General features: G+C 39.9%; 1 pseudogene; it reads left to right on the top strand.

Moving 5' to 3' along the window:
- The first annotated feature begins 829 nt into the window (after positions 1-829).
- On the top strand, positions 830-12,960 carry LOC108705057 (annotated as a pseudogene).
- Positions 12,961-13,708: the final 748 nt, after the last annotated feature.

A 13,708-nucleotide genomic window follows, 5' to 3' on the forward strand; every position in this document is an offset into this window, starting at 1 on the left:
CCCCATAATCATGTCCCATCATTCCCCATAATAATGCCCCAACATTCCCCATAATAATGCCCCAACATTCCCCATAATAATGTCCCATAATTCCCCATAATCATGTCCCATCATTCCCCATAATAATGCCCCAACATTCCCCATAATAATGCCCCATAATTCCCCACAATAATGTCCCATAATTCCCCACAATAATGCCCCAACATTCCCCATAATAATGCCCCATAATTCCCCACAATAATGTCCCAACATTCCCCATAATAATGCCCCATAATTCTCCACAATAATGTCCCATCATTCCCCATAATAATGTCCCATCATTCCCCATAATAATGCCCCATAATTCCCCACAATAATATCCCGTCATTCCCCATAATATTTAGCCATCATTCTCCATAATAATGCCCCAACATTAAATCAGTAAATCAGTAAATCAGGGCAGACTTTATTGAGAAGCTGTATATACTGTATATACGGGGATGGCAGTGTGTTGGGAGTTTCCTTAAATGAGAAGGATCTTGGGGTCTTTGTAGATAACAAGTTGTCTAATTCTGGGCAGTGTCATTCTGTGGCTACTAAAGCAAATAAAGTTCTTGTATAAAAAAGGGCATTAATTCAAGGGATGAAAACATAATTATGCCTCTTTATAGGTCCCTGGTGAGGCCTCATCTGGAGTATGGGGGCAGTTTTGGACTCCAGTCCTTAAGAGGGATATAAATGAGCTGGAGAGACTAAGTGCAACTAAACTAAAGGAATATATAATATATAATATATAAATATGTGCTGGGGATAATTAGGACAGGGTGGGGGTGCAGCGGGGACACCCGCCATGTCCGTCCTGTTTGGCGTCTCGCCGGTGAATGAATTCTTCCTGGTTTCCCGCGCTCAGCAAGTTTCGCTATATCCGGAAGTTTCGATCGGCCGGTGCAAAATTCATATATTTAAAGGGTAAATAGGGAAATCATTGCCCAACGTAAAGGTCTTTACTTAAAGTTCCTGGGTGGGATTCTTCTGTGTATTCCTGTTGTTACTGGCTCTGCCTGTCCCATTTCTGCCTGTGCTTTTCTTCTTGTCTGCTGCCTGTCCTGATTATTACTCGATTCTGTTGTGTTTGACCCGGCCTGAGAGCCGACCATTCTCACATCTCCTGCATCTCTATCGTATTGACTGATTGTTTCCAACCGGCCTGGCTTTGACTACGTTCCTTCTTTCCCATTGTACAACACTACTCTCGTTCCCTTACTCACTCACAACTCTCTCCTTACTTCTCCCTCTATAGACCTGGTGGCATCTAGTAGCCCCCGAGTAGGTCTCCACCCAAAGCCATAGGCGGCTGCTACAGGCAGAAGAGCCGGAACTTTGGGTTTGTTCTGGGTTTGGGTTACGCCGTGTTCCACAGGGTTGAGTTGATGGACAAATCAATGTAACTGTAAATATGGAAGTCACAGCGTTTGGCAACATTACAAGGAGTTGTGGACTAGTGAATCTTTATTATTGCAATAAATAGCAAATGCAGAGAAAGGAAAAGAAATGATGAATTAATATCACAGCATTTCTGTTATTATTAGTCTCTATCAAGTTGATTCATTCCATGTGATTCCCCGGCATCACTGACCCACATTAGGAAAGAAAAAGCTGCTGACTCTGCACCTCTCTATGTAAATATAGATTTCAGGTTCATTATTATCATCCTGTATTTATATAGGGCTGATCATTCCTTAGAGCTTCACCCAAGTTGTTCACTTCAGTCTTTGCCCCACTTGTTCCAATGGAACTTCCAGTTCTGCACAAACACACGACTCCTGAACCTGCCGCTACGTCTGTTGTGTAGGGGGAAAACCTTGGAACTTTATACTGAGATTTGTCATCATTCTCCTCCATCCCTGTCTCTGTGCAGCTTCCAATCCCTGTCTCAATCATATTCCCACACACTCACTCACACTCACTCACACACACTCACTCACTGTCACACACACTCACACACTCACACATTCACACACACACACACACACTCACACATACTTACTCACAGACACACTCATACTCTCACACACACTTATCCTCACACACATACTCACACACACACACTCACACACACACTCACACACACTCACTCACATACACACTCATACTCTCACACACACTCACACACACTCACTCACACACACTCACTCACATACACACTCATACTCTCACACACACTCACACACACACTCACACACTCACACACACTCTCACACACACTTATACTCACACACACACTCACAGACACACTCATACTCACACACACTAAGGCAGCTCAGGTAACTCAGGTTGATTAGCCGTATGGGGGGAAATCTGTACAGACATGGGGGCAACATAAAAACTCCTTCCAGATATTTGGCCAATTTCCTTTTTTAAATAAAATAATTCACTGTGTATTTTCTAGATAGTTAGATCATTTGTCTCACAACATTGGCCGCTTAATCCTGTCGTTTCCTCTTCCTTATTCATGAGGTTAACCCTCCTCTTACACCTGAGCTCCCCAACTGCCAACTTCCCTCTTCCCTGCTACTGTCATCTTCTTTAAAGGCATAGGATACACAAACATAGCCAATTGGAGCAATTCTCACAATTAACTGGAGTTAATTGTGAGAGTTGTATGAATGGATGTGTGAAGTGTTCTGAATCTGCCGGGGTACAGATGGTAGAACACATTGTATGTAACAGACAGGGGGTGTCGAAGGCCCCCGCCTCTGTTCAGAGATGGTTTCTCCACCTTGACATGAATCGCCTCTTTCACTCCTCGTTCAAACCAGCGTCTTCTTTATCCAAGATTTGAACCTTGTTATCTTCAAAGGAGTGTCCCTTGTCTTTTAGGTGTAGAAAGTTCTCCCTCCTGTGCTGAGCCATTCACTTGGAGAGCAGTTGTTTTGTCTCCCCAATGTATAGATCTGTGCTCTCCTCACTACACTGGACTCCGTATACCACATTGCTTTGTTTTTCTTTAGTCGTTGGATCCTTTGGGTGTACCAGTTTTTGTCTCAGTGTGTTGATAGGTTTGAAAAACACAGGGACATGGTGTTTGTTGAAAATCCTCCTGAGTTTCTCTGACACTCCAGCTACATATGGGATGACTATGTTTCGCCTACTATGTGTCTCCGGGTGGTTATTTCTATTGGTGTTCCTGTTGGGCTTGGTTGCTGCTGTTTTGACAAAGGCCCAGTCTGGAGGCCACAGGCTTTCCAAGCTCCTCTGAGATGTTTATGCTCCTTGTCCTTGGACTCTGTATCAGTTGTCACACTTTCTGCAGAGTTCTTGTGACACCCAGTTTGTGTTCCAGTGGATGGTGGGAATCGGACAACAGATATCGATCCGTATGAGTGGGTTTCCTGTATACTTCCGTCTTCAAGTTACCCCCCTCTTGGATACATATCAAACAGTCCAAAAAGGCAAGTTTGTTCTCATTGACATCTTCCCTTCTGACCTTGATGTTGTTGTCCACTGAGTTTATATGTTCCTTAAAGGCTGCCACTTCATAAGATCTGATTTTGACCCAAGTGTCATCTACATACATGAACCAGTGACTTGGTGTAGTTCCTGAGAATATATGCAATGCCCTTCTTTCCACTTCTTCCATGTATAAGTTGGCCACAACTAGAGATACTAGAGAACCCATTGCACACCCATGTTTTTGTCTGTAGAAGGGCTCCTTATATTTGAAGTATGTGGTGTTTAGGCACAAATCTTCACTGTCCATGTGACACCATTGTCTCTTCTGCTGCAATGTTGTAAGTCACTAAGTTGATGCTGCTGACAATAGGCCTGAGTGGGGCTCCTTCCTTGTGTATCTTGGGGAGTCCATATAAGCACGGGGTGGCTTCTCTGGGGTACAGTTGATGGTACAAGGCTCGATTGATGGCTTCCTCCCTTTTAAGATGTTTCAAGCAATGTATCACCTTTATCTTGTAACTGCTTGTTGGGTCTTTCCTTAAAGGCTCATATGTATTACTATCACTGAGTAGTGTGGTCATTTTGCAGGGATAGTCAGTTGTGTTGAGTCTCCCTTTATCTGCTGCTAGGATAGTGATGTTGGGGTCCTTACTAAGAGATGTGAGACCTCCCCTTTCTTGGGTAGTAAGTTTAGAGGGTGGTATCCTAGTGAAACAAAAGCAAAAAGTTGGGAAACACTTACTGTTGCGTGAAAAAGAGGAGCCCAGATGATATTTAAAAAGTAGAAAAACTTTATTTAGGACATACTTAAGCTTGACGCATTTCATGCCAAGGATGGGCACTTACTCATAGGCTGTTGCTCTCCCCTCCACACCATCAATTTAAGGGGGGATAATGAGCAATAAAATGTACATACATGACATCACACAATACCTTAAAGGGATACTGTCATGGGAAAAAACATTTTTTTCAAAATGATTCAGTTAATAGTGCTGCTCCAGCAGAATTCTGCACTGAAATCCATTTCTCAAAAGAGCAAACAGATTTTTTTATATTCAATTTTGAAATCTGACATGGGGCTAGACATTTTGTCAATTTCTCAGCTGCCCCAAGTCATGCGACTTGTGCTCTGATAAACTTCAATCACTCTTTACTGCTGTACTGCAAGTTGGAGTGATATCACCCCCCCCCCCTTTTCCCCCCCAGCAGCCAAACAACAGAACAATGGGAAGGTAACCAGATAGCAGCTCCCTAACACAAGATAACAGCTGCCTGGTAGATCTAAGAACAACACTCAATAGTAAAATCCAGGTCCCACTGAGACACATTCAGTTACATTGAGAAGGAAAAACAGCAGCCTGCCAGAAAGCATTTCTCTCCTAAAGTGCAGGCACAAGTCACATGACTGGGGGCAGCTGGGAAATTGACAATATGTCTAGCCCCATGTCAGATTTCAAAATTGAATATAAAAAAATCTGTTTGCTCTTTTGAGAAATGGATTTCAGTGCAGAATTCTGCTGGAGCAGCACTATTAACTGATTCATTTTGAAAAAAAACATGTTTTCCGATGACAGGATCCCTTTAAATTATTTATATTGGCCATGGGGATTACACAACAGTCTAAGTTATACTAGGCATGACAGAGACCTCTAGTGACTGAACAGAGGTAATACATACAAGATCCAAAAATGTCTCTATAGTCAAGATTTATTGAAACAGCTTTAAAAAAACAACATTACCCCACATTGAGCCTATACACAGGCTCCAGTTTTTTATATAGCATTTATATAACATTTTTGGATCTTGTATCACACATTTCCTTATCCAATAAGGGTAAAGCTTAATACATAGGAATAAACCAATGAGAATGAACGGTATAAGTTACATTACACTAAACTTGTGTCCCTATGTGACAGGCTCAGAAGCAGGACTTTGTTTAAAGTTATTTTAATATTGGAAGAAACCTCTGATATCAAAACAAGCACTGGAGAAAGTCAGATTATGTTGTATAGTGACATATTGATAGTGTAAAGTTTAGGCCATCTGGTATTGTGGTATGTACAAAGAAAATCCATTTAGTCTTTAGCTGTAAGAGTTAGGGGAATGGATCCTCTCCAGCTTTTCTTCAATTTGTCAATACCTGTGACTTTTAGTTTATGTATGTCGCCCCCATTGCATAGAGCAAATTGTTTTTGTTCTTAATATCCCGAATTTGTTCCCTTTTTAGGGGTCTAGTAGTTTGCCCCACACACTGTATAGGAAATTTTAAACATTTCAGGAGAAATACCACAATAGTGGTGTTACAATTTATAAATAGTTTTTTGGTATATTTCTTGTTTGTGACCTGAAGACATAAAACATTGTGTTTTCTGGTATCGTGTTACCCTGCACTTAAACATGTCATATGTATCAAGCTAATTTCCAGTACTGGGTCCCTGTACATTGCTCTGCGCTATTAAATTACCCAAAGTGCAACTGAGTCTGGTCACTGATTTGAGCCCATGTTCTAAAACTGTATCCAATGGTAGATCTGTCCGTAAAATGTTTACATTTCTATTAATCGCATGAAATTGGGGACTGAACCTGGTAACAAAAAAGGTTGGTGAGTGGGTTCTATCATTAACTAGAGACATTTGTACCACCGGATCTGTCTCCTGCTTTGTTTTTGGTTGGTAATTGACGATTAAAGACTTTTTTAAAAGCTTTATCTAATTGTGTTTCCCCAAATCCTCTAGCTCTTAATCTTTGTTTAAGGATTTCTGATCTTTTGGTGGGATTGGATTGCAAGCACTCATATGAGATGATATTTGAGAGTTGGCGTAGAGATTCCCATGATAGTCTTCAAAGATAAGCATGACCACCATTCCTCCCTTATCTGCTGAACTGACCACAACCGTTTTATCATTCTAGATGTTTTTGAGAGCCTGTCTCTCTTTGAAAGTCAAATTTTGTGCATGTGAGTTTGATTGTGTTTTCTATTTGTTTTTTGAAATAGATCAGCCACTGTACTTCTCTGGTGTACAGGGTAAAAATCTGATTTTGGTCAAAAAGAGTAGTAGTGAAGGTATTCTAGTGCTTGACAAGGCAGCTGAGATTTTCAGTCAGAGTTTTTCGGCTTTCTCCATTGGTTTATGATTGTTCTTGATATAATATTCGGTGGCTGTGATGAGCTTGACCACTGGGATGTGTTGTGGTGTCACTGTGTAGTTTAAACCCTTGACTCGCACATCATTTTCCTGTACCCAGTTGGGAGGAGATGACTGGAATACTATGAGAAGGTCCCAGTGTGAGACTATGGATGTGTTTGGGGCTGTTCTAGTTCCCCGGCATATAATGGAACACATTTACTAGAATATCTGTCTGTAGGTTGGATCTCCCACTGAACTCGCAGATGAAGCCACTGAAGTGAAGCTGAGAGAATGCGCCAGGCTCTCGGGGTACACTCTGTATGTCCCTTATGGTGCATTGTGGGGGGCAGAAGACATCTTTAAAATGGCACAAAGAGGTAGTCTGAAAGTAAGGGGCACCATAAGCTTAAAAAAATATTGGCACCAGGGCCTGCCCCCTTACAAGTTAAAAAAAAACTGGGGCCCCAAAAAATATTTTTTAAAAAAACATTGTTGGCAGGGGCCTATAGAATATTAAAATAATACACTGGGGGCCATGGAATTTAAAAAAAACACACACATTGGTGTTCGGCTGTTTTCTTCACTTCAGGTCTTTGCGACGCTTCGGGACTTTGGCTGTTCAGCTTTTCGGCACTTCCGCTTTGAAGACTTTGGCTTTTCGGCACTTCCGCATTCAGGACTTTGGAAGGAGGCAGCGCGGCTTTGGGCTTCGGTGATGTCAAGGGGACCAAAAGTTCAGCATTGCTGGGGCCCCCTTCAGGCCCGGGCCTGGTACGCTTGTATCCCCTATGCCCCCCTGATGGCGGCCCTGCTTGCTTTACTATATGAAGTCTATCAAGTGCCCCCCCCTAACAAGCTTTATTTCAAGGGTCCGTCCCTTTGACCAACAATATTAATGCAGAATCTGTGAAAGTTGTAAAACTAGCCAGACCCTAAACTGGCCCACAGCTTTGTGAGAAGCACAAGCAACTCCTTAGCTGTACTGTACCCCAGAAATCATAATGATCTTTCATACATAGGAAAGGGGGCTCCAGCTTCCTCCAGAGGGTGGATAAAAAGTGGCAGTGAGGTAGCTGACATTTGTGTGGAGCAACTGGATGTGAGCAATGAATTCTGCTGCAGGGGCAGTAACTCCCAATCTCCCCAAGAGAAAATAGTCAGATCTAATATCGTCAAAACCTGATTTTATGATCCCCATTTTACATTTTCCCGAATTTTAAATTTTTTTTATCCCCTGGAAAACGTAACATTGGGGTTTGTCTGTAATACATTTATTGCTGGAAACATTTTGTGAGAACAAGTCCCTCTATATTTCTAGGGTATGAAAATGACTATGACAAAGCACCCAAAGAGTTTAGAAGATTAGAAGAGACTTGGGCCAAGAGGAACCGAGAAGCGATGAGTAAACGGACAGTTCTGTACGAGGGTCCGGTGCCCACACTGTGCTCCTTGGCTCCCAATAATGTCAATACAATGGCCGCCGCTTTCGTGGCTGCTCATACGCTCGGGTTCGATGGTGTGATTGGAGTTCTGGTGTCTGATCCAAGGTAAGAAACACTCACATATAGGATACAATGTCCCCATTACTTCTCAACACAAGGGGTCATGGCCAAGTTCTGGAATCCCTCTTATATTGACCCTATAAACTCCCACCTTTCCCTGGAGCCTCTCCCACATTCAGTTTTCTTCCAACTCCGACAATTAAGTCTGACACCAGTTGCCCAAGTTATTAATGAAGTTATTAATTACTGCACTTCATTGAGTCAAACCTAATGGCACAGTCACAACTTAAAAACCAATAAGAGGTTTTTACTGTGAATATGTTCAAACCAATCCCTGCCAATCAGTGGCGCGTTATTAGTCTCGCAGACACATGGGTAAGGGAGTGGGTAAGGGGAGGGGCTTCTGTCTGGGATCAAAGGGGTGGAGCTTACCCATGCACATCCCCATGGCCAGGAAAGGTAAATCAAGGTGAGTACTGTGTAGTTTTCCTTTTTCTTCCCAAATGATTCCCTATTATATAAAGTGCAACACATTATCCTGCGTTCTACTCTCTACTCAAACAATGCCCCTTTGTTACACAATTATGTGGGGGACTTTTTGGGCTTTGCAAATAAATGAATTTTCAACAAATCTGAGATCACCTTATCCCTCTATACAGAATTCATTTACAAAATCACGTTGCTTTTAGTTGATGATTTTGCCTCCGCTGGAAAATTACAGATGCCCACGGACCCCTGGCAGGGAACTTTGTGCCAGTACAGTAGTTATTATTGTAGAGAGTCAGCTCTGCAGTCAGCAAAATAGCCACATGAGCATGTGACTATCAGGGCTGGAAGTAGGGGCAGGTGGAATAGACACAAGGCTTGGCTGCAATGATGGGAGTCGGGGCACCGATCTCTTCTTTCTGCCCTCATACTGAATCTCTTACCCCAACCACTGTGGGACACTTACCTCCTTCCCTTGAGGTGCCCAGGAGAGTTACATAGGGTGCCAGTGGGCTCAGCTCTAGTGACTAGTGACATAAACAGGTCTGGACTGGGAGTCACAATGGGTTCTGGTATTCCAAGTACACAGAGGCCCAAGCAGCCCCCATCAGCCCAATAAATAGTGAGTATCTATGGCAACTTACAGCAGCCCCTCTGGCATTTGGCACAACTCACAGATTCTGGACATAACTGCCATGTTGGAGGGAACATGTTGCCTTTGTAATGGTCTTAGTGAATACAATTGTATAACAAAGTTGTGAGTTGTTTGTGACTAAAAGCAGAATTAATATGAGGGTCGGTTGCAGCATTCTAGATTGGCATTTTGTGGACATCGAGGTCACCGGATCGACCATAGAGAAAACAGGCCAAGTGTTCAGTGTAAAAACAAAGAGACACAATTGTGCCATGCCATCTTCTGTCACGGCCAGTGCCACCTTCACCTTATTCTGGAACAGCCTTCTAGGGATTTCATTCATTCAATACCTTTCATTTCTTCAAAACAAAAACACACAATATCTCAAAAGCTTTGCTAAGGTGTCGCCCTGTAGGTGTCACCAATATATATATATAGACGCATGAGCGGCACATAGACATGCCCTTTATTGGCACAAGTACAACTGACACTCAGTTCTATAAGCAAGTCCTGGAATTTAAGCCGGGTCACAAAATATATTGAGTTGAGTTCTGCAGGTTGTAAGGGAAAAGTCTCAAATACTAATATGAGCTCAGAACAATATAGGGGAAATATCAGAGCACCTCCAGCAGGTAGTGGTTCCCCCCAAGCTGACCAATTACAAAGCAAGTTCATTATCCTTTATTATCTACATGCTCTTCATTAATGATAAATGGAGGAAAATGGTAACTTAGTAAATTAGATTGAAAAATAACACACGTCCATCAAGTTCTGCCTTTTATGTCTAAGTGAAACCTACCTGAGTGTCAGTGGATCCAGAGGAATTTATCTATCTATCTATCTATCTATCTATCTATCTAATGTATCAGCCTGTACCACTGATTCAGGGAGACAATTCCACATTTTCATCTCACTGTAACAAACCCCTTCCCTCCTTAATATGGAACCTCCTTTCCTCTAATCTCATTGGCTCCCTCCTGTGATGGAAGGAGCTACTGCGAAAATATATCAGATAATCCCTTTATATATTTATATATAGTGATCATATCCCCCTTATATATTTATATATAGTGATCATATCCTCTTATATATATATATATATAGTGATCATATCCCCTTATATATTTATATATAGTGATCATATCTCCCTTATATATTTATATATAGTGATCATATCCCCTTATATATTTATATATAGTGATCATATCTCCCTTATATATTTATATATAGTGATCATATCCCCTTATATATTTATATATAGTGATCATATCCCCCTTATATATTTATATATAGTGATCATATCCCCTTATATATTTATATATAGTGATCATATCCCCTTATATATTTATATATAGTGATCATATCCCCCTTATATATTTATATATAGTGATCATATCCCCCTTATATATTTATATATAGTGATCATATCCCCTTATATATTTATATATAGTGATCATATCCCCCTTATATATTTATATATAGTGATCATATCCCCTTATATATTTATATATAGTGATCATATCCCCCTTATATATTTATATATAGTGATCATATCCCCCTTATATATTTATATATAGTGATCATATCCTCCTTATATATTTATATATAGTGATCATATCCCCTTATATATTTATATATAGTGATCATATCCCTCTTATATATTTATATATAGTGATCATATCCCCTTATATATTTATATATAGTGATCATATCCTCTTATATATTTATATATAGTGATCATACCCCCCTTATATATTTATATATAGTGATCATATCCCCCTTATATATTTATATATAGTGATCATATCCCCTTATATATTTATATATAGGGATCATATCCCCTTATATATTTATATATAATGATCATATCCTCTTATATATTTATATATAGTGATCATATCCTCTTATATATTTATATATAGTGATCATATCCCCCTTATATATTTATATATAGTGATCATATCTCCTTATATATTTATATAGTGATCATATCCCCTTATATATTTATATATAGTGATCAAATCCCCTTATATATTTATATATAGTGATCATATCCTCTTATATATTTATATATAGTGATCATATCCTCTTATATATTTATATATAGTGATCATATCCCCCTTATATATTTATATATAGTCATCATATCTCCTTATATATTTATATAGTGATCATATCCCCTTATATATTTATATATAGTGATCATATCCCCCTTATATATTTATATATAGTGATCATATCCCCTTATATATTTATATATAGTGATCATATCCCCCTAGCTGAACTGAAAACTTTATATTAATTTTTAAGGATCTAAGCAGGTCTTAACAATAATTAAACAATGTGTTACAGAGTTAAACTGGGATCAGAAAGCTGTGGGTATATTTGAAATATAAAAAAAATATAAAAACTATTGGTGGTTTATGATAAAATGATGTCTGATCAGTCAAGATGCAGTGAATACGCTTTTATGTAGCGTTTGGAAGGAAGGGGAGAGTCTGATAGGGCAACGCAGAGAAGCCCTAGTGAAGTCTTGTAGTCAGGAATGGGATGAAGTGATAAGAGAGAGAAATTCAGAATAAGAGTAGACATCAGAGATTAATGGAGGGCTTCATTGTTAAGGGCTATAAATATAAGTATTAGGACAATAGCGACAGTAGAGCAAGACAGAGACATTAGGAAAACATGGAAATGGATGGAGACAATAGGACTAGATGGAGACAGTAGGATAAGATGGAGACAGTAGGACAAGATGGAGACAGTAGGGCAAGATGGAGACAGTAGAAGAAGATGGAGACAGTAGGACAAGATGGAGACAGTAGGGCAAGATGGAGACAGTAGAAGAAGATGGAGACAGTAGGACAAGATGGAGACAGTAGAAGAAGATGGAGACAGTAGGGCAAGATTGAGACAGTAGAAGAAGATGGAGACAGTAGAAGAAGATGGAGACAGTAGGACAAGATGGAGACAGTAGTGTAAGATGAAGACAGTAGGACAAGATGGAGACAGTAGGACGAGATGAAGACAGTAGGACAAGATGTAGATAGTAGGACAAGATGGAGACAGCAGGGCAAGATTGAGACAGTAGGACAAGATGGAGACAGTAGGACAAGATGGAGACAGCAGGGCAAGATGGAGACAGTAGGAGAAGATGGAGACAATAGGACAAGATAGAGACAGTAGGACAAGATGGAGACAGTAGAACAAGATAGAGACAGTAGGACAAGATGGAGACAGTAGGACAAGACGGAGACAGCAGGGCAAGATGGAGACAGTAGGACAAGATGGAAACAGTAGGAGAAGATGGAGACAATTGGGCAAGATAGAGCAGAGAAATTAAGAAAAGATGGAAGTGGATGGAGACTGAAAGGCAAGATGATTACAGTTTCATTCTCATTTATTTGTATAGAGCCAGTAAGTTACACAGAGCTTTGCATTATTATATAACAAACAAGGGTCTTCACAATAATTTAACAAACAAGAGTAAAAAATTTAAAAAACCCTAAAGGGTTATGTAAATTTGAGACATACGAAGGATGAAAAGAATTGGTAATTTCTGAAAACTGATGTCTGATCAGTCAAGATACACTGAATATCTGAAACGCCCATGAAAAATATTGAAATGAAATATTGCAGTATGGCAGCACCACTGGCACATTCTTTTGTTATGAATGTAACGTTTAGTTTCCTGTGAAACATTAATTATTGGACTCAGTAATAACTTCTCTTTATTGTTCTTTCAGTTTGCAAAGGTCACGGTGGAAGAGTTTACATCTGATAACATTTATTTACCATTTGTACAATTTACAATTCATGTTTAATATCAATAAATGGTAATGTTCCTGAACAAGTATTTAGCAAGCCTGATCGGATAGACCAAGTGCCCCTGAATAAAATTATTATTATTACCCCACATATATAGGAGCAAATAAAGATGCCAAAACCCCTCAAATCTGCAACAATGAATATGGCCAATCACAGCTAAACTCAAATGGGGTTATGTAATAAAAGGCAATAAGTTTGCCCAGGAGCAGTAACCTATAGCAACCAATCAGCAAGTAGCATTCACTGGTCACCTGTTTAAATGCAAACATCTTATTGGTTGTTATTGGTTACTGCTCCTGGGAAAACTCAGTGTCTTATATTACATATGGGGGTTGGAGTACTTCCATCTTATTTTCCCTTTACCAGGGAAATACAACACAAACTTTATATTTCTTGAAAGTACAGTCATTCAGCAATTTAGGCTGCCAGTGCAGTTCTTTATAGAATTTCATGGTTTCCTAACAAAAAAACTAAAAAAACTCAAAGTTGGGGTTTTCACCAAAGATAATAGGAACATGCGAAATCTCAATGAGCAGCTTCTTCTATAAACACATGTGGGTGCAAATAAAGACGCGGCCCCAAACTCAGTTCTGTGAGACTGGACTTGGCTCTTGGTAAGTTGTCTGTAAAGTGGAAGTTAAAAGTAGTCAGTAAAGTCATTGTCGGACCGACTCGAGAAGATCCAACCAGGGAATTGGAAA

This window comes from Xenopus laevis, chromosome 7L, assembly GCF_017654675.1.
Source record: "Xenopus laevis strain J_2021 chromosome 7L, Xenopus_laevis_v10.1, whole genome shotgun sequence".
NCBI classification, from domain to species: Eukaryota; Metazoa; Chordata; class Amphibia; order Anura; family Pipidae; genus Xenopus; species Xenopus laevis.